A 17,916-nucleotide genomic window follows, 5' to 3' on the forward strand; every position below is an offset into this window, starting at 1 on the left:
TTATGGCTGCCTTTGCTGCTCAGCCGAAGAACCAGGCCTCAGACTGTCACAGTAAGAGAAGGCCATTACACAGACAGACAGTGATTTTTTATTCTTTCTTTTATATCTTTATAACTAGCTAAGTGATAAAAATACACCTAAATTCTTAAAGTACAGGCCTCTGCAGACTGGCCTGAATCTCTGTATCCTAACAGTCCTCGAGGTCAGGCAGCCTCGGGGTAAGGGGGTGGGGACTCAGATCCTTCCACAGGCCAATTCCACCAGGGTCATGTATAAACCAGGGAAGTTTGCCACAATAGCCAGACCAGATGCCCCCTTTACACTTGTGCTCTGTCCTCATTGCTTCTCTGTCTCTCTTCCCCTCATCTCTGCTGCTCCTCCTCTGGGCTTTCTCAGCACCTGGCCCCACAGCGCTTCCTGCCAGCCAGAGACTGCGCTATCTGCACTTGCAGCCTGTCTCCTGCTTGCTAAGGAAAGGAACCTTTCCAGGAAATGGCCACAGCTTCTGGGAATCCCTGTGTGGCTGTGAACAGAGTTTGGCTCCTGGCACACAAGGCAACTTAAAAGCTGAGCGCCCAGACAGGGGCTTGAACCCTGGCCCCTCAGATTAAGAGCCTGATGCTCTACCACCTGAGCTACCTGGGCTTGTTAGGGAAGAGCTTCACCATTCACCACAACAGTGATTATCCCAGTGTGCAGGCAAGAGTGAGCAGGCAGGCAAAAGAGAGGCAAAAAAAGTCCCAGGAACCCCTCCTCTTTTTCTGCACAGCCACTGCCTGTCAGCAGGATTCCTCCTCCTCCTCAGGGAGACTAAATCTCTGTGCCTAGACAGCCGGTCCATCCGCTGCACCTCAATCCCCCATGACCGAGCCTCCCTGCCAAAGCCCTGCACCTGGCCCCATACAGTTAAGTCTCACGTGTCGCTGGGAACTTAACTTCTTGTGCCCAGAGAGTCTCGGCCCCCTCAGCAGATGACCTGAGAAACACAGTGTCCAGCTTTTCCAAAGAAGTGTTTAGACCCCCTCATCATGTGGCCTAAAGGATAAGGCATCTCCCTGTGGATCGGATGATTCAGGATTTGAGTCCCCTCGTGGTTGTGCTCACTTTGTGCTGCAAGTCCTGCTCCCTTCAGGGCTGGAACCTCTTCTTGGCCGCTCAGGCCAATGCTCCGGCTTCAGCTAGAGCCCCAGGAAGGAGTTGGGGGGTTGGGCATCACAAAGGCTGGGGCATGAGCCCCAGGGGCTTCCAGTCTCGCCTTTGCCCTTCCTGACTTGCCAAAGAAAATGGGCGGCTGCCCGGGCTAGCGTGTGGAGCAGTTTCCCTCTTCCAAGTGTGCGCCTGTCCCTGTGTTTGAGGGGGGTTGCTACATAGCACCTTGGGAGCCTGGCTGTTTCTCTGCTTCTCACCACCTGGGGAAAAGCCTCTTGGGGTAAAATCTCCTGCCCCACTGAAAAAGTGAGCACCTGGAGTGGGAACGGTAAGAGGCCCCACCATGGGGGCTGGCCCTGCTTTCCTACCGTCTTCTGATGTTGGCCACAGAGCATCAGCAGCCGCCCCACATGCTGGTGACCTTCAGTGGGTGTTTGGCATGGCAGGGAGCAGCCTGGCTGGGTGTTTTTGTGCCTGTCTGAAGGCCACACGTAGGCATGGTCCTGCCCTCCTCTAGCGCTGACCTCAGTTGCTCTGTGGCTTTTAACCCTTCCCTTGGAGCTGTCAGCACCAGCTGCCTCTGCTCTATGTGCCCAGAGGAGGAGAGGTGTTGCTGGGTCACTTTTACAGATGCCCCTTCCCTGGTACTGCCCTTGCTCAGCTGCACAGAGGAGCTTCCATCCCCAATCCCTGCCTGTCACTGCCCAGCAGCCCTCTGGTGCCACTCCTGAGGGTCACCCTGCCTCACTCTCTTCCTGCTGTGTTGGGAAAGACAGCTCCCATCTCGCCTTGTTAAAGGTCAGGTGGGCCAACTAGGGGCAGAAGCCCATTCTGTGTTTTCCTACTGCAGAGCCCAAGCTCAGGGACTCACCTTGGGTGCAGGCACTGCTGTGCTCCCACAAAACAAGCCACCCCTGCACAAAGAGAGAGGAAAGGACCTGCCAAAGCCTGGGATTGAACGAGGGCCCTTTAGATCTTCAGTCTAATGCTCTCCCAACTGAGCTACTTTGGCACCTCCAAAATAGTATTTTCGCCTGTTGCTTCTCTGTCTGGGATGTTTTTGTCAGATGTTGCACACAAAAAGGACAGGAAAACGAACGGCTGCTCCACACCCCCACCGGAGGAACCCAACGCCCTTAGCTGTGGGGAGTAAGAAGCGCCGTTGGCTGACAGGGCCTGTCCCCGAGGAGCTGGAACAGCAGCTGCCGCCTCCCCCTCGGCTCCAGGCTGTGGGAAATGCTCATTGCCTGGCTGCATGGGTGGCTGCTGCTCCGTGCTCTGGAGAGCGTCTGTATTGCTCTGTCAACCCCCCATCTTCACTGAGCCAGTCTGGTAAGGTCCCAAGTGCCCCCTCCGGCCTGGCAGCTGAGAGTCTGTGCAAACATCAACCCCCCTGCCAGCCCCCACAGGCAGCAGCAGCGCCAGCCCCCCAGCACCACAGGGGCACTCAATGCACTTCCTGTGGGGAAATGGCTCCTTGGTGTCCAGCTGCTAGAGTGAGAGCCAGGGGAGAGCAGTGTCTGGCTCACCCTGGGGGAGAGAAGAGACCTGGTGAGTGCGGATCTCCCTCAGCCTCCCCCGCAAGGCTGGTCAGTTGTATTGTCACTGTGACAGTCAGTGCTTCCTGTCAGGGCTGGCCCTAGAGGGGTCTGTGACAAAGCCCCCACTTTCCACCCCAGGCCCTGCCCCCACCCCACCCCACCCCTTCCTCCAAGCCCCCACCCCTGTCCCATCTCTTCCCGGCTTGCACCTTCCTGCCCCATTCCTCTCCCTCTCCCACCTCTTACTGTCCCTTCTCCTCCCCCTCCCCGCCCAGCGCCTCCTGCACCCCACTGAACAGCTGATCACTGGCAGGTGGGAGGTGCTGAAGGGGAAGAGGAGGAGCTTGTCGGCAAGGCCTGTAGTGGGGGGGGGGGGGAGCTGCTGCCAGTGGGCGCTGAGCACCTATTTTTGCTCTGTTGGTTCTGCAGCCCCGTAGCTCCCATGGAGTCGCTGACTTGGCTCCTTTCACACCCTAGAGAGAGGAGCAGAACCAGGGCTATGGCTGATCTATGGGGCACCAGGTGAGTGGCAGAGGCTTCAGGTGCTAAGAGTTTGCCTGACCCCTCAGGGACACAGTGTGAGGGGTTGTCCCAGGCATCTCTATGAAAGGAGCAGAACAGAATTTACTTCGGGTGGGGAGAGAATTGAGAGTATCTCAGGGGGTTGTACAGAGGTGTTGCCCGGGTGAGGGACTGGCTAAAACACAGACCTCGCTGTGAGCAGAATTTGACCCTGCGCAGGGGAACCCTATTGGATTTCGACTCCAACACCTTAACCACTCGGCCGTCAGCACAAAACTGTCCCAATGCTAGAGAAACTGGTAAAGAATCACAATGTCCAGGCTTGAAGTCATCTGAACTACAGGATTCCCACCGCAAACCTGGCTCCCAAAGCACAGGGGGGATTTGGGGTTTGTTCTCTTTGCTTAGCCATGTGCAGTAGCTCATGCTCCAATACGTCTGTTAGTCTATAAGGTGCCACAGGACTCTTTGCTGCTTTTACAGATCCAGACTAACACGGCCCCTCTGATACTCCTAGTGACACTCTCCAATGGATCCCCATCCTCCACCCACCGTGAGGTAGACAGGAGCAGATCATTATTATCCCTACTTGAAAGAGGGAGAAGCTAAGGCTGAGAAAGGAGAATTGACTTGTCTTAGGTCACACAGCCAGCCAGTGGCAGAGTTGGGAATAGGACCCAAGAGCCCTGATTTTCAAACTAACCATCAGATCTTGAATTTCAGACATTGAATGACCTGAATAAAGTGCTCTCGGATGAGCTCCAGACCAACAACAGTGCACAGTAATTATTCAGCAAGGATTTGAGGAGAACTGCAATGTTAGAGAGAATCATGAACTGCTCAGAGACAATTAATGCAGAGAAGTAGCAAAATTCATCAAACATATGACTGGTTATGACTTATTTACTTGGGCTTAAAAGAGAACAACAAAGACCTGAATCTCCTCCCTGTCAATAACCCCCTGCTCAGCCAATCAGGGTAGAGACTGAGGACGGGAGGCTGAGGGTTCTCACCAGAGATCCCAAAGGATGGCCCAGGTCACCGGTGGGGATCACTGCCCGAGCACTATTTCAGCCTCACATTTTTGGGTGGACTTCCCACAGTGCGAGCTGCCGAGCACTCCCCCGCAACACACACGCACACACACACACACCGCTCCTGCTGTTGGGAGGGGAACAGGAGAAAGGACAAAAGAAGCAAGAGAAGAAGAGAAAGGAGGAAGGGATGGATGGAGGAAAAGGTGAAAAAAAAGGACAAACCCTAATGACCCCTGTGATTCTAAGGGACAAAATCCCAGGTGCACAATAAAATTCTGCCTCCTTAAGCTCGTGTTTTCCATGCCTAAAATTCAATGGTCACCAGATGGATCAGACTGAACAGGTTTCAAACCTCGAGGAGGCTCTTACCTTCTAAACAGGGACGGCTGTTTTCTAGTAAAATCAGGAAAAGAGAAGGAGAAAACTCGAAAGAGGTTCCTCCTGGCGCTCACGTCCGTGAACCCGAATACTCTCTCAGTCCTCAAAGAGGGACCTGGAGAAAGAGACTTGCTGAAGCAAAGCCACAGGGTCTCTGAGGTTTCCCTGGCCCCTCGCCCCTCTCCTGCCTGGCTGATGTCAGCATCTCTCTGTGAGGTCACCACCTCCCCACCATCTTTGACCAATAGTCTGAGCCCCTGCAAAAGGCCTTTGTGATGTCACTGCCAGACCCCTCCCTTGCTGTGCTAATGTCCTGCCCCTGCCCAGGCACTTTGGAGGTTTGAGCTACTCCCTGTGGATCACCCCACTCAAGGAGCGTTCGTTCTAGGCAGCAAGCCGCAGGGCCGGCTCCAGACCCCAGTGCGACAAGCAGGCGTGTGGGGCGGCATTGTCCTGGCAGGGCGGCATTTGGCTCCGGCGGACCTTCCGCAGTCATGCCTGCCGATGCTCCACCGGAGCCGTGGGACCACGAGACCGTCCGCAGGCACTTCTGCCCCGGCCGCGGGACCGGGGAAGGGCGGCGCGAGCGGTGCAGCGCGCCGCCCTGCTTGGGGCAGCGGAATTTCTAGAGCCACCCCTGGAAATCTGGCTAGACAGGAAAACATCAGACGCTGCTCCCAATGCTACACTCAGTTTTTTCAGAAATTAGTCGACTTTATGGCCAGAAGAGACTATTAGAGCATCTAGTCTGACCCCTGCATATCAAATGCCTCCTGTATGACACAAGAGCTACTTTTGGGGCAAACACATTCCAGAAAGGCAGCTAGTCTTCATTAAATGACATTCCTTGGTAGCTTGTCCCTGTGGTGAATCATCCTCGCTGTTGAATATTTGCATCTTATTTGTGTAACCCCTTTGGGGTATAGAGAGCATGGCCCCTATAAATCTTTTTCCCAGAAGGAGGGAGGAGAAAGGCAGTCTTCAGGCCCTGGAAAAGGAAGGGGAAAAACCTGCGTAAAGCCTGAGAAGGACAGGCTCAGTCGGGGACAGCCCAGGACAGAAGCCAGGAGGTGCACTGTGCCAGGGGGGGAATCGCCGAAGAAGGACAGGCCGGAGCCGGATCCTGTATCATGGCTGCCCAGAGCTGCATGGGGCTGTGAGTACTGGGGCTGGTGACTCTGCATTGGGAACAAGGAGGAGGCTGTAGCTAGTTAAGTGGGGAGGGTCGCTCTCTGGGGCTTTGCAGAGAGCGGCAGAAGAGGGCACCGGAGGGTTTGCTGGGGAGAGTTCACTGGCACTGAAGATGACCAGGAGCACCCAAGACTCACCACTGGACTGGAACTTTGCTCAGGACTCGTGAACTCTGTGCGCAGACACATTGCTCAGTGTCTGCCCTGTCAGACTGTGCTCCCACTGGGCCCGTGGGACCTGGGTTTAAATGCAACCCTGTTCTACTGCTCCCTCTATATTTCACCTTGTTGTTTTTCTCCTCTCATCCCTCTGTAAATAAATATCTTCCTTTGTTATATCCATTGTACTTTTCCTGTGGGTGGGTGTGTTCACTCTGGGGGGTTTGGAACAGGTGGTCCCTGGGGTGGAAGGGATTTTCCCCTATCCCTGCGTGGTGACATGGAGAAAATTCAAATGCAGTTCAGTCAACAGGACAGAATACTCCAAGCTGCTGGACATATTATCAGAGAAACAGTTGTGTATTTAAATCTCCAGTTCTAAAAAGGTGAACAGCAGGAGACCCCAAATGGTGCAACTGATGGAAGTAAGTGCACATGGTCACAGGGTAGTTCAATTGTTTAAGTCAATATTGTCTCAGATGATCCAGGGATAGAATTCCACAGTAAGTGACTTGGAACTAGGCAAAATGCCCAGGTATTTGGTTCCCAAGGTATTTGTGACCCAGTCCCTGCAGGAGGTTACTCCTGAAGAGATCTCCTAGCTAATCCCAACATTTGGGAAATGCTGTCTGTGATGAGGTGTATCAACCTTGAACTGGCACTTCTAGGGTTAACTGCGCCCTGTGGGCTGAAGAGGCCACACCCCCTCCCCCTCTCTGGGCATGCGCCGACTGGAGACGGAGTATAAAGGGAGCAGCTCAGCTCAGCCTGGGTGGACGGAGGAGGAGAACCAGCCTATGTTGTGGGCTCCTGCCAGAAGCTGCTGGACCCCCAGGCTGCACCATCCAGCCACCCTGAGGCCCCTGCAGACACCCAGTTGACCGCCAAGGATGCGACGCTGGATGCCGGGACATTACCGACTCTGGACGTAAGGGGGGAAGTGACTCAGGGAGCGGGACTGTTGCAGTGAGAGATCAACCCTGGACACAGGAGTATTGGATCCTCAAGGCCCTGGGTCAGGACCTGGTGGAGTGGGGTGGTCCCAGGTCCCTCTTCCCCGCACTGCGCCCACCACTGGATGGAGTCACCACCTGAAGACAAGCTGTCTTGACCCAGGGGACAGATTTCTCCGCCCCGCCCCCAAATCCCTGCCTTCTTCCGTACATGGCCACACACCCTGTGACAGGATGTATCAACCCCACGACACTGTCCATAATGATGTAGATGTGGAGGAAACAGAAGTGGTGTTTTTGTTGAACTCACCATTTGTGGGTGATGGAACTGTGTGTAGGACGAAATCAGTGTCGTATGTGAGATGGCTGCATTTTTAATAGGAACCTCATCTCTGTTATTTTACAGAGATTCTGATCCAGGACTGTATCTAATCCAGGGGTGGGCAAACTACGGCCAGGGGGCCGCATCCGGCCCTTCAGACATTTTAATCCAGCCACTGGGGAGCAGGCGCTAGGGCTTGCCACATTCCGACACTCCAGCCGGGGAGCGGGTCGGGGGCTTGCCCCGCTCCGCATGTGCTGTGGCTCGGTGCGGCTCCTGGGAGCACTGGCATGTCCCCCCTCCAGCTCCTACACATAAGGGCAGCCAGGGGGCTCCACACACTGCCCCCACCCCAGGCACCACCTCCACAGTTCCCATTGTCCGGGAACTGCATCCACTGGGAGCTGCCTGGCCATGCCTCCGTGTAGGAGCCAGAGCGGGGACGTGCTGCTGCTTCCAGGAGCTGTTTGAGGTAAGCGTCAACCGGAGACTGACCCCCTCCCTTGCCCCAGCCTCCCACTCTCCTAACCCCTCAGTCCCAGCCTGGAGCACCCTCCTCCACCCCCAACCTCTCATCCCTCGCCCCACCCCAATCCCCTGTCCAAGCCTGGAGCCCTCTCCCACACCCTGAACTCATTTCTGGCTCCACCCCAGAGCCCACTGCCCCAGGCAGAGCCCTCACCCCCTCCCATACCCCAGCCCCCAATTTCGTGAGCATTCATGGCCCCATACAATTTCCATACCCAGATGTGGCCCTCGGGCCAAAAAATTTGCCCACCCCGATCTAATCCCTAACCACAACTGTACTCAAGAGTTCACTGGTGGAAAGGGGGATTAAAGGAAAACTTCCATATATGAGAAAATTCTTTAATTGTTGAGGATTTATTATTACCAATTAAAATGAAATTACACATGAAGTTACTCTTTAACGGAGAAGAGACTTAATTGTGTGATCAACTGAATTATACTGGAGAAATAAAACTTGTCTTGTTTTTCTTTTTGTTAGTAATGTAGGAAATGGGGGCTAATCCTGAAAAGCTTCTTTGATGTAATTTACCCCCCTTGGCCTAAAATGTCCGGCTGTAAAACCTCACTCCAAAGATTGGGGTGGGGGAATGTGTGTGAGAAATAGAATAGAGGAGAAAACTGACCCAGTATCGATTTGAATGATTTGTATTTCAAATGGAACTTCTTTTGATTAGCTTCAAAGTCAATTTCTACGTAGGTGTGTTAGCAAAAAGAAGGTGGTCAGGGAAAGTGTGGGACCCTTATTGAATGGGGCAGGCAACCTAGGGACAGATGATGTGGATAAAGCGGAAGTGCTCAATGCTTTTTTTTGCCTCGGTCTTCACAGACACGGGCAGCATAGTATGGGGAGGAGGGGAGCAGCCCTCAGTGGTGAAAGAACAAATTAAGGACTATTTAGAAAAGCTGGACATGACCAAGTCCTTGGTTCTGGATCTAATGCATCTGAGGGGCCGGAGGGAGTTGGCAGATGTGACTGCAGAGCCATTGATCATTATCTTTGAAAACTCGTGGCGATTGGGGGAGGTCTCGGATGATTGGAAAAAGGCAAATCTAGTGCCTATATGTCTGCACTGCAATTTTAGTCTTGCAGCCCAAGCCCCATAAGCCTGGGTCAGCTGACCTGGGCTTTAAGACAGGTGCCCTGGTGTTTTAATCACAGTGTAGACATAAGGAAGCACCCACGGCTGACTCCTGTCACATTAATCAGGGTCAGGCAGCTTGGGCTGTAAAGTTGCAGTGTCTGTGTCTCAGCTCAGGCTCAGTCCCCTGCTCTAGGAGCCCAGAAGATTGGGAGGGAGTTTAACGAGTGGAAATGGTGAAGAATTACCCTGGACTCAATGGCATTTCTCCATTGGTCTGTCTGCTTTGGGGCAGGGACAATAACACGTCCTGCTGCATTCGTTATTTCAAAGGGTGGTTTAGGATTTTCATTCTCACACACGGTGCACAAAGCAGGACTCAATCCTGGGTGTAAACTAAATGAGCTGCCCATGGATTCTGGCAGCCAGAATGAGCCATTTGGTGTGAGAGCCCAGACCTGCCCCTGTCCCAGAGGGAGGGGGGGTCATCTGTCACAGGCTGGACCACTGACCTATCAGGTCTTAACTCCTGAACTTTCATCAACTCTATTATCAGTGCCTGTGAGCGTAATTTAAACCATACTGGACTGGACCAAAGGTCCATCTAGCTCTCTGTTTTGTCCTCTGACAGTAGCCAATACCAGGTGCTCCAAGAGGTACTCAACAAGGCACTATTGGGAATTGAACCCAGGATCTCCTGTTTACAAAACAGGTGCTTTAGACAGCTAAGCCATGGCACCTGCCTGTGGATAGGGATAATCTCTGCCCACACCTGACTCTCTGCCATCCCCAGTGGGGACTGACAAACTTTCCATGTGTTTGGATTCTGCAAAGCAGAGAAGCAGGTGAGGTTTTCCTTGCAAGCTGTGTGTGTGTGAATCTTTGGCCAGGTCTGCACTACAAAGTTATTTCAGCAGAATTATATTGCTCAGTTGTGTGAAAAACACACAACACTCCCTCAGTCGGCCCTCTTCTCCTGTGTCCCAACCCACAGCCCCTCCTATTCCCAGTGCCCCTCAATCCCAACCTCGATGAGAGGCCTAGAGCTTTTTGCAGCAAACTTCAAGCGACAAATTGTCAGTGTAAATGCTGCTGGTCATTATATCACCATAAGTGGCCGCCTCCAGTAACCCACAATGCCTGCCATGAACTCGCCTGCCCTGCATTCCTGCTACAGAGGCTGGGCCCCTCCCCTTTCATAGCTCCAGAAAGTTCTGACAGCTGAGCCGCTAGCTACACCAGGATTAGGTTGATATAACTGCATTGCTGGAGGGGGGTACATTTTTTACACCTCTAAGTAATGGAGTTACACTGATCTAATTTTGTAGCATAGACCTGTGCAAAGAATCACACACACACCTTGGGAGTAAACCTTCCCCTGCTCCTCTGCTTTACAGAATCCAAACACGAGCAAAGCTTGTCAGGGGTCAGTGGGGATTGGCAGAGAGTCAGGTGTGGGCAGACACGATGCTTTAAGTAACAGCAGGCAGTGTGGCTCAGCTGATTACAGCACCTGCTTTGTAAACAGGAGATCCTGGGTTCAACTCCCAGTGGTGAGGTGAGGAGTGGCTTTTGGGGCACCTGGCATTGGCTACTGTCAGAAGACAAAATTCAGAGCTAGCTGGATCTTTGGTCTGGCCCAGTGTGTTTTTTCTTATGGTTTAAATTACACTCACAGGCACTGATAATAGAGTTGATGAAAGTTTGGGTGTTAAGAGCTGGTAGGTCAGTGGTCCAGTCCCCTCAATGCGGTTTCACCATTTCCACTCGCTAAACTCCCTCCCACCCTTCTGGGCTCCTAGAGCAGGGGACTGAGCCTGAGCCGAGACACGGACACTGAAACTTTACTCCAGACCAAGCTGTATGACCCTGATTAATGTGACCCGGGCCAGTCATGGGTGTTTCATTGCACTGGAGACGTAGCCTAGTGTTATGTCTACACTGTGATTAACACACCCAGGGCACCTGTCCCAAAGCCCGGCTCAGCTGACTCAGGGTAATGGGGCTTGGGCTGCAAGACTATAAAATTACAGTGCAGACAAATGGGCTTGAGCCCAACCTCTGAGGCCCCATGAGGGGTGAGGGTTTCTGAACCCAGGCTTCAGTGTGAACACAAATATCTGCACCACAGTTTTTAGCCCCTCAGCTTTAGTTCCATGAGCCCAAGTCAGATGACCCAGGCCAGCCCTGCTGCCATCTTTATCCCAGGAGCGATGGACTCTAAGGGTACGTCTCCACTGCAGTGGAAGCCCAGGTGTGGCACGCTGTGCTCAAAGCAGCACCCTGCAAGCCCCATATCCACCACTCTCATATAATGATGACATGGTTTGTACAAAGTCTGCCTGGTGAGGTATCATTTCAAAAGTCTTGATCTGTTGAACATTAATATCGTGTTGGATTGTGTGTGCTCACATTGGTTGGGAAGTTATGAAGTTTTGCTCTGTGTGCGTTACTGAGATATGTTATGAGGTTGGGAAATGCCCCCCACCAGCCTTTCAGGTGTGACAATGGAGGAGCCAGACTCGCTGCTGGCCCATTGAAGGGATCCACACTCCCGAGGACTATCCCAGGAACCGTGTACAATGCAGGCTTCTCCGAGATAGCACAGCGACAATGGACACTGCTTGACTCACATCGTGGCAAAGGAGCTTCCTAGCAAGTTGGAAGAAACTATGAAAGAGGGGAAGAGACATCATGACTTGGCCTCTCTCTCCCCCACAACTCAGCAGCTGCAAACACACCTGGAGGACAAAGACTGAACTGAACTGACTCAGAAATCAGAAGAGAATAATAACAATAATACTTGCAAACCAAAGTCCCCAAACAGACTAGTATTGGTTTTTCAGCAGAAAATTTTCAGTTTGGGGAATTTTGTTTTCTCAGTCAGACCTTGCCAAGGGAAGCAGGGAGAAAATGTTTGAGTTGCCTCCTTCAGAACAGCTTGGCCTAGACACTAGCTCTGGTTCACTGCTCTGGCCTTGCTCAGGTTGAGGGTATTTTAATAATTTGGGCAGGTCCCAGGGTGTTTGGGGGAGATTATGAGGATGTTCCCTTTTGAGATAAAAACTAAGAAATACAGGACTAGAGAATTTTTTTTTTAGAAATCTGAGATTTAGACATTTAATTTAAAGCAAGGGGGGGTCTGAGTTTCTGAGAAGGTTTTTGTTTGCAAGAAGAAAGATTGTTTGATCTGTCATTGTACCAAAGGGGGAGATGGTTGTCTATAAAGGAGAGGTGAAAACTAAATGCAGCTGATGAGAGTGCAATTTTAACCCATGCGTGCAGAGCACAATGGATTAGTAGCCCATCTTCTTAACCACTCAGCCACCTCATCTGAACTGCTAAAAAAGGGACAGGAGGAAAAATCTAAGGCCAGCAGAGATAGGGACAATAAGGAGTTTTTAAATACTAAGCGGAAGCAGGGGCTGAATGAGCTCCCCCCTCACATCTAGTGAGGAGCTGGGGGAAAGACTTCAGGAACAGACGGGGTTTGCACAGACACACCTACTCTGCCTAGCTATGCAGCATGATGGAGCTGCCCATCAAGTGCTCTTTGGTTCAAACTCCTGTGTTCTCTTACAACCATTTTTCTTTTTTTTTTAAAAAAAAGGAAAACATTTTCATTTCCATTCTCCATTATGTTCAGGAGCTCCACTATACGGGGGTGCTTGATATGGATGTAAACACTCAACATTTCGCTGTCCAAATACATAAAAACCTAGCAAAGCTGTCCATCAGCTGAAATCAGTTCCAATCCTCTAAGTGTCTAGTTTATGTTTTCATCAATTAAACAAAGGGATCATATGAATGTACATTTGCAGATCCCTCTTCTCCAGGAGCTATGCTGTGCAGAAGAACAAGCTACAGTTCAGGAGTCTGATGACCAAAGAGCCACGAAATGTTCTGAGGGCTGGAGAAAAATGCCTTCTAGGGAGCTATTGAACAAGCTCAACCTGTTTAGCTTATCAAAAGAAGATTGAAAGGTGACTTCACTGAAGTGTTGAAGGGCCTAAATGGAGAGAAAAGATTGGGTATTAAAGGGCTCTTTAATCTAGCAGAGAAAGGCATAACAAGACCCAATGGCTGGAAGGTGAAAAGAGACAAATTCATATTACAAATAAGACACAAATATTCAAGAGCGAGGATGATTCACCACAGGAACAAAACACCAAGGAAATGGTGGATTCGCCATCTCCTGATGTCATTTAATGAAGACTAGATGCCTTTCTGGAATGTGTTTGCCCCAAAAGTAGCTCTTGTGTCATATAGGAGGCCTGTGATATGGAGGGGGTCAGATTAGACGCTCTAATGGTCTCTTCTGGCCATAAAGTCGACTCATTTCTGAAAAACTGAGTGTAGCATTGGGAGCAGCGTCTGATGTTTTCCTGTCTAGCCGGCTTGCTGCCTAGAATGAGCGCTCCTTGAGTGGGGTGATCCACAGGGAGTAGCTCAAACCTCCAAAGTGCCTGGCCAGGGGCAGGACATTAGCACAGCAAGGGAGGGGTGTGGCAGTGACATCACAAAGGCCTTTTGCAGGACCTCAGACTATTGGTCAAAGGTGGTGGGGAGGTGGTGACCTCACAGAGAGATGCTGACATCAGCCAGGCAGGACAGGGGCGAGGGGCCAGGGAAACCTCAGAGACCCTGTGGCTTTGCTTCAGCAAGTCTCCTTCTCCGGGTCTCTCCTTGAGGACTGAGAAAGTATTCGGGTTCAGGCACGTGAGCGCCAGGAGGAACCTTTTTAGAGTTTTCTCCTTCCCTTTTAGTGATTTTACTAGAAAACAGAAGTCCGTGTTTAGAAGGTAAGAGCCTCCTCAAGGTTTGAAACCTGTTCAGTCTGATCCATCTGGTGACAGTTGAATTCTAGGCACGGAAAACACGAGCTTAAGGAAGCAGAATTTTATTCCACACGTGGGATTTTGTCCCTTAGAATCACTGGGGACATTAGGGTTTGTCCTTTTTGTTTCACCTTTTCCTACATCCATCCCTTCCTCCTGTCTCTTTGTCTCTTGCTTCTTTTGTCCTTTCTCCTGTTCCCCTCCCTGCACCAGGAGCGGGCTGTGTGTGTGTGTGTGTGTGTGTGCGTGCGTGTTGCGGGGGAGTGCTCGGCAGCTCCCACTCTGGGAGGTCCACCCAAAAATGTGGGGCTGAAATAGTGCTCGGGCAGTGATCCCCACCGGTGACCTGGGCCATCCTTTGGGCTCTCTGGTGAGAACCCTCAGCCTCCTGTCCTCAGTCTCTACCCTGATTGGCTGAGCAGGGGGTTATGGACAGGGAGGAGACTCAGGTCCTTCTTGTTCTCTTTTAAGACCAAGGAAATAAGTCATAACCAGTTCTATGTTTGATGAATTTTGCTGCTTCTCTGCATTAATGGTCTCTGAGCAGTTCATGATTCTCTCTAACATTGCAGTTCTCCTCAAATACTTGCTAAATAATTACTGTGCACTGTTGGTCTGGAGCTCATCTGAGAGCACTTTACTCAGGTCATTCAATGTCTGAAATTCAAGGTCCGATGGTTAGTTTGAAAATCAGGGCTCTTGGGTCCTACTCTCAGCTCTGCCACTGACTGGCTGTGTGACCTAAGACAAGTCAATTCTCCTTTCTCAGCCTTAGCTTCTCCCTCTTTCAAGTAGGGATAATAATGATCCGCTCCTACCTAGCTCATGGTGGGTGGAGGATGGGGATCCATTGGAGAGTGTCACTAGGAGTAGTGCATAATATGCGGTGTCCTATCACGTTTACTCCGATCACATTATGACATAATAGAATAGCTGAAATAGTCTCTTTGATTTGTATTTTTGTAGTTTAAAATTGTCAAGAGCAGCAACTACTTAGCTCAGACTGAAGCATCTTATCTAATGTTTGTGATCTAAGTGTCTCCCCTCTGTGTGTGATGAGACAATTTAACACACTCTGACAAACAGGAGATGCTTTTGTTTTGCAACAAAATATTTTTGCAAAGAACTTTCATCCCACTTGTTTTGATTTCGAGAAACAAACTGGTTTAGTCTGAAGGGGATTTTCTGACATTGAGCAGGCGCAGTGTGTCCTGTGACACTCGCCCGCTATACAGCGGCCCCTGCTGAGGGCGCCCTTGCTGCAGCTGGTTCTGCTGGCGCCCTGTGGTTGCCCTCGTTTGGCCAGGAACAAGCCTCAGGTGAGCTGAAAAGAATCCTGTCCAACCGAGTCTGGCAACCGCCATCATGTAGCCCAAAGTCCCCACACCTGCCGGGGAAACAAACCAGCCACCAGAAAGTGGTCCATTATCTCACGCGGTGCCAGAGCCTGACACAGCGCCCGTGGGCAACCTTTGCTCTGCACATGCCGGCCGTGCACACGCTGGCCGATTCCTATGAAAGATGTCACTGCACGTCTCGGTACTTAAAAGGTACCTGTGCCACTGGCAGTGAGTTCTGGGGACGGTTGCTCACTTTCAGTGAATGTAACTGTATGTGCAGCTCTGTGCAGTCACATTTGATAGAAGTTTGGTAATTAAATTATACAAGAGGGTCAGGTAAAGTGGCTGCTACCACCACTATGTTTTGTCCCGTGAAGCTTTTACAGCCATTCTGAGGGGAAATGGGCCCTTTGCCCACAGAAACGGTCTATAGGGGACGGCTGCAGGCAGCAGGTCGAGAGATAATCTCATCAAAATGATTTGACTCCTGGGTAATGTAATCAAAATCACTAAAGGAATGTCCGGGGTTTCTATTGGCACTTAACTTGCCTGCCCCTGGCTGGCTCTGGTTGTACAAGATGGACGTGTAATCGGGGTTCAGTTGTGTAAAAAAGAGTACTCACACTGCAAGGGACGTTAGGCAAAGGAGAACTTTGTGTGTGATGATGTAAGGTTTTAAGGACCTAAACTGACACTCATGGTTTGTAAAACTCTTGTTTTGAAGGTTCAAGGTGAATTGGTTTGGTTCTGCTTTGTTGGGTTTTTTTTATAATGCTACTGAAAATCCATTTGAATCATTCAAAGTGGCAAAACTGCCGGACACCTTTTGCCAGACACAGGTAACTAGTGTTGTTTGGGTTTGGGATTTAGCATTTAACCCTTAAGGTACCTCACTACTCTATAAAGTTCAAGACCAAAGTTATGGCTGTAGTAAGGGGCAGCCAGAACCAGAAAGATGGAGAAAGAAACATGGACAGATGGACAAACCGAATAATTAAGCCTCTGTTTTAAAAAAAAAGGCTTAAAAACATTAAAAGGAAAAAAGGGGCAAAATGTTTCCCCATTTACCAAAATACCTCAGCCTAGCTCTGCCCTTGGGGTTCGGGGGTGGGGGGCGCCGATTCCAGGGTTCGCCTAGGGCGCCAGGTGCTGGCAGCTAGTCTAGAGCTGCCCCTGCCAAGAAGCCTTTATTCCTCCAGCCTGCGAGGATGGGAGGTGGGGGGGTGTCAGGAAGTTGCCCCTTCAATCCCACACACAAAAGGCCCTTCTTAGGAAAGGCAAAATCTTGAAAAGAAAAAGTAACATCAAGAAGGACTCCAGAGACAGAGCTTTTTAAGATCTCAGGGAATAGTTGAGTGTCTGACCAGGGACTTGAACCCTGGACCCTCAGATTAAAAGTCTGATGCTTGGCCCACTGAGCTAGCCAGGCTCCCAAAAAGAGTTAGTAACTTTATGTAGAGGAGAAACTACGGAAGAAAAAGGGCGCAGGAAACACTAGAGGAAACCTGCTGGTCTCTCTCTCCCCCCCCGCCCTAGCCCTAGCCCTAGCCCTGGCCTGCTCCTCCCGCCAGCGCCCTGAGGCATTTTGCCAGCACCATGCCCCAGTCAGCTCCACCCTCCCCAAACGCTGGCAGGCCCAGCTCAGGAACCTGGCCGCTCTCACAGCCGCCTCTTCCGCCCTGACCAATAGGGAGGAGGATTGAGGGACAGGCCAGTAGGAGCTGGGAAAATTAAGCCCACATGTTTCTGCCTCGTTTTGAGCCAGGGACCTTTTGCATGTTAGGCAAACGTGATAACCACTACACTACAGAAACTCTGTCCTAAGATGTTCCTCCTCCCTTCATAAAAACATAAGAATGGCCATACTGGGTCAGACTAAAGGTCCATCCAACCCTGTATCCTATCTGCTAACAGCGGCCAATGCCAGGTGCCCCAGAGGGACTGAACCTAACAGGTAATGATCAAGTGATCTCTCTCCTGCCGTCCATCTCCACCCTCTGACAAACAGAGGCTAGGGACAACATTCCTTACCCATCCTGGCTAATAGCCATTCATGGACTTAACCTCCATTAATTTATCTGCAAAAAGAAAGAGGAGTATTTGTGGCTCCTTAGAGACTAACAAATTTATTTGAGCATAAGCTTTCGTGGGCTAAAACCCACTTCATCGGATGCATGCAGTGGAAAATACAGCAGGAAGATATATAGATATAGATATACACAGAGAACATGAAAAAATGGCTGTTGCCATACACACTATAATGAGAGTGAGCAGTTAAGGTGACATGTATCAGAGAGGTACCGTGTTAGTCTGGATCTGTAAAAGTGTTGAGTCTGAACTTTTCATGAGTTTAAACTTAATCCAGACTTGATGTCTCTGTCTGAAACTTTTAATCAAAGCTTTGACCTGCGAACTACTCATGACACCCCCCCCCTCCCAATAAGCAGCCATCTCCTCCTTTGTCTTTTCTAATTTACATTTTAACCTGTTTTATCCTGTAGAATCTTGATTGATTATGCATGACCATTATGATCTGTTAATCACTTTGTTTACTTCTGTGTATAAACATTGATGCTCACCCCTAATAAACTTGCCACACTTACTCCAAAGCTTGGCTCTTAAGCTAAGGATGGTGTGAGCCCGTTGATCAACGAATTGTCTGGTCTCTGACAGATTTGTGAGCCCCATACCAACTCCGCACAAACTCGGGTGCTGGAGAGGTGAGTAGGACTTGCTTTTTACCTAACAAAAGCAGCAAAGAATCCTGCGGCACCTTATAGACTAACACCTGTTAGTCTATAAGGTGCCACAGGATTCTTTGCTGCTTTTACAGTTAAGGTGAGCTATTATCAGCAGGAGAAAAAACCTTTTGTAGTGATA

General features: G+C 50.6%; 1 non-coding gene across 1 annotated transcript; it reads right to left on the bottom strand.

Moving 5' to 3' along the window:
- Positions 1-572: 572 nt before the first annotated feature.
- TRNAK-CUU lies at positions 573-645 on the bottom strand. The gene has a single exon. It is a non-coding gene; the product is annotated as a tRNA-Lys (tRNA).
- Between the last annotated feature and the right edge of the window lie 17,271 nt (positions 646-17,916).

This window comes from Mauremys reevesii, linkage group 17 (assembly GCF_016161935.1).
Source record: "Mauremys reevesii isolate NIE-2019 linkage group 17, ASM1616193v1, whole genome shotgun sequence".
Taxonomy (NCBI): Eukaryota; Metazoa; Chordata; order Testudines; family Geoemydidae; genus Mauremys; species Mauremys reevesii.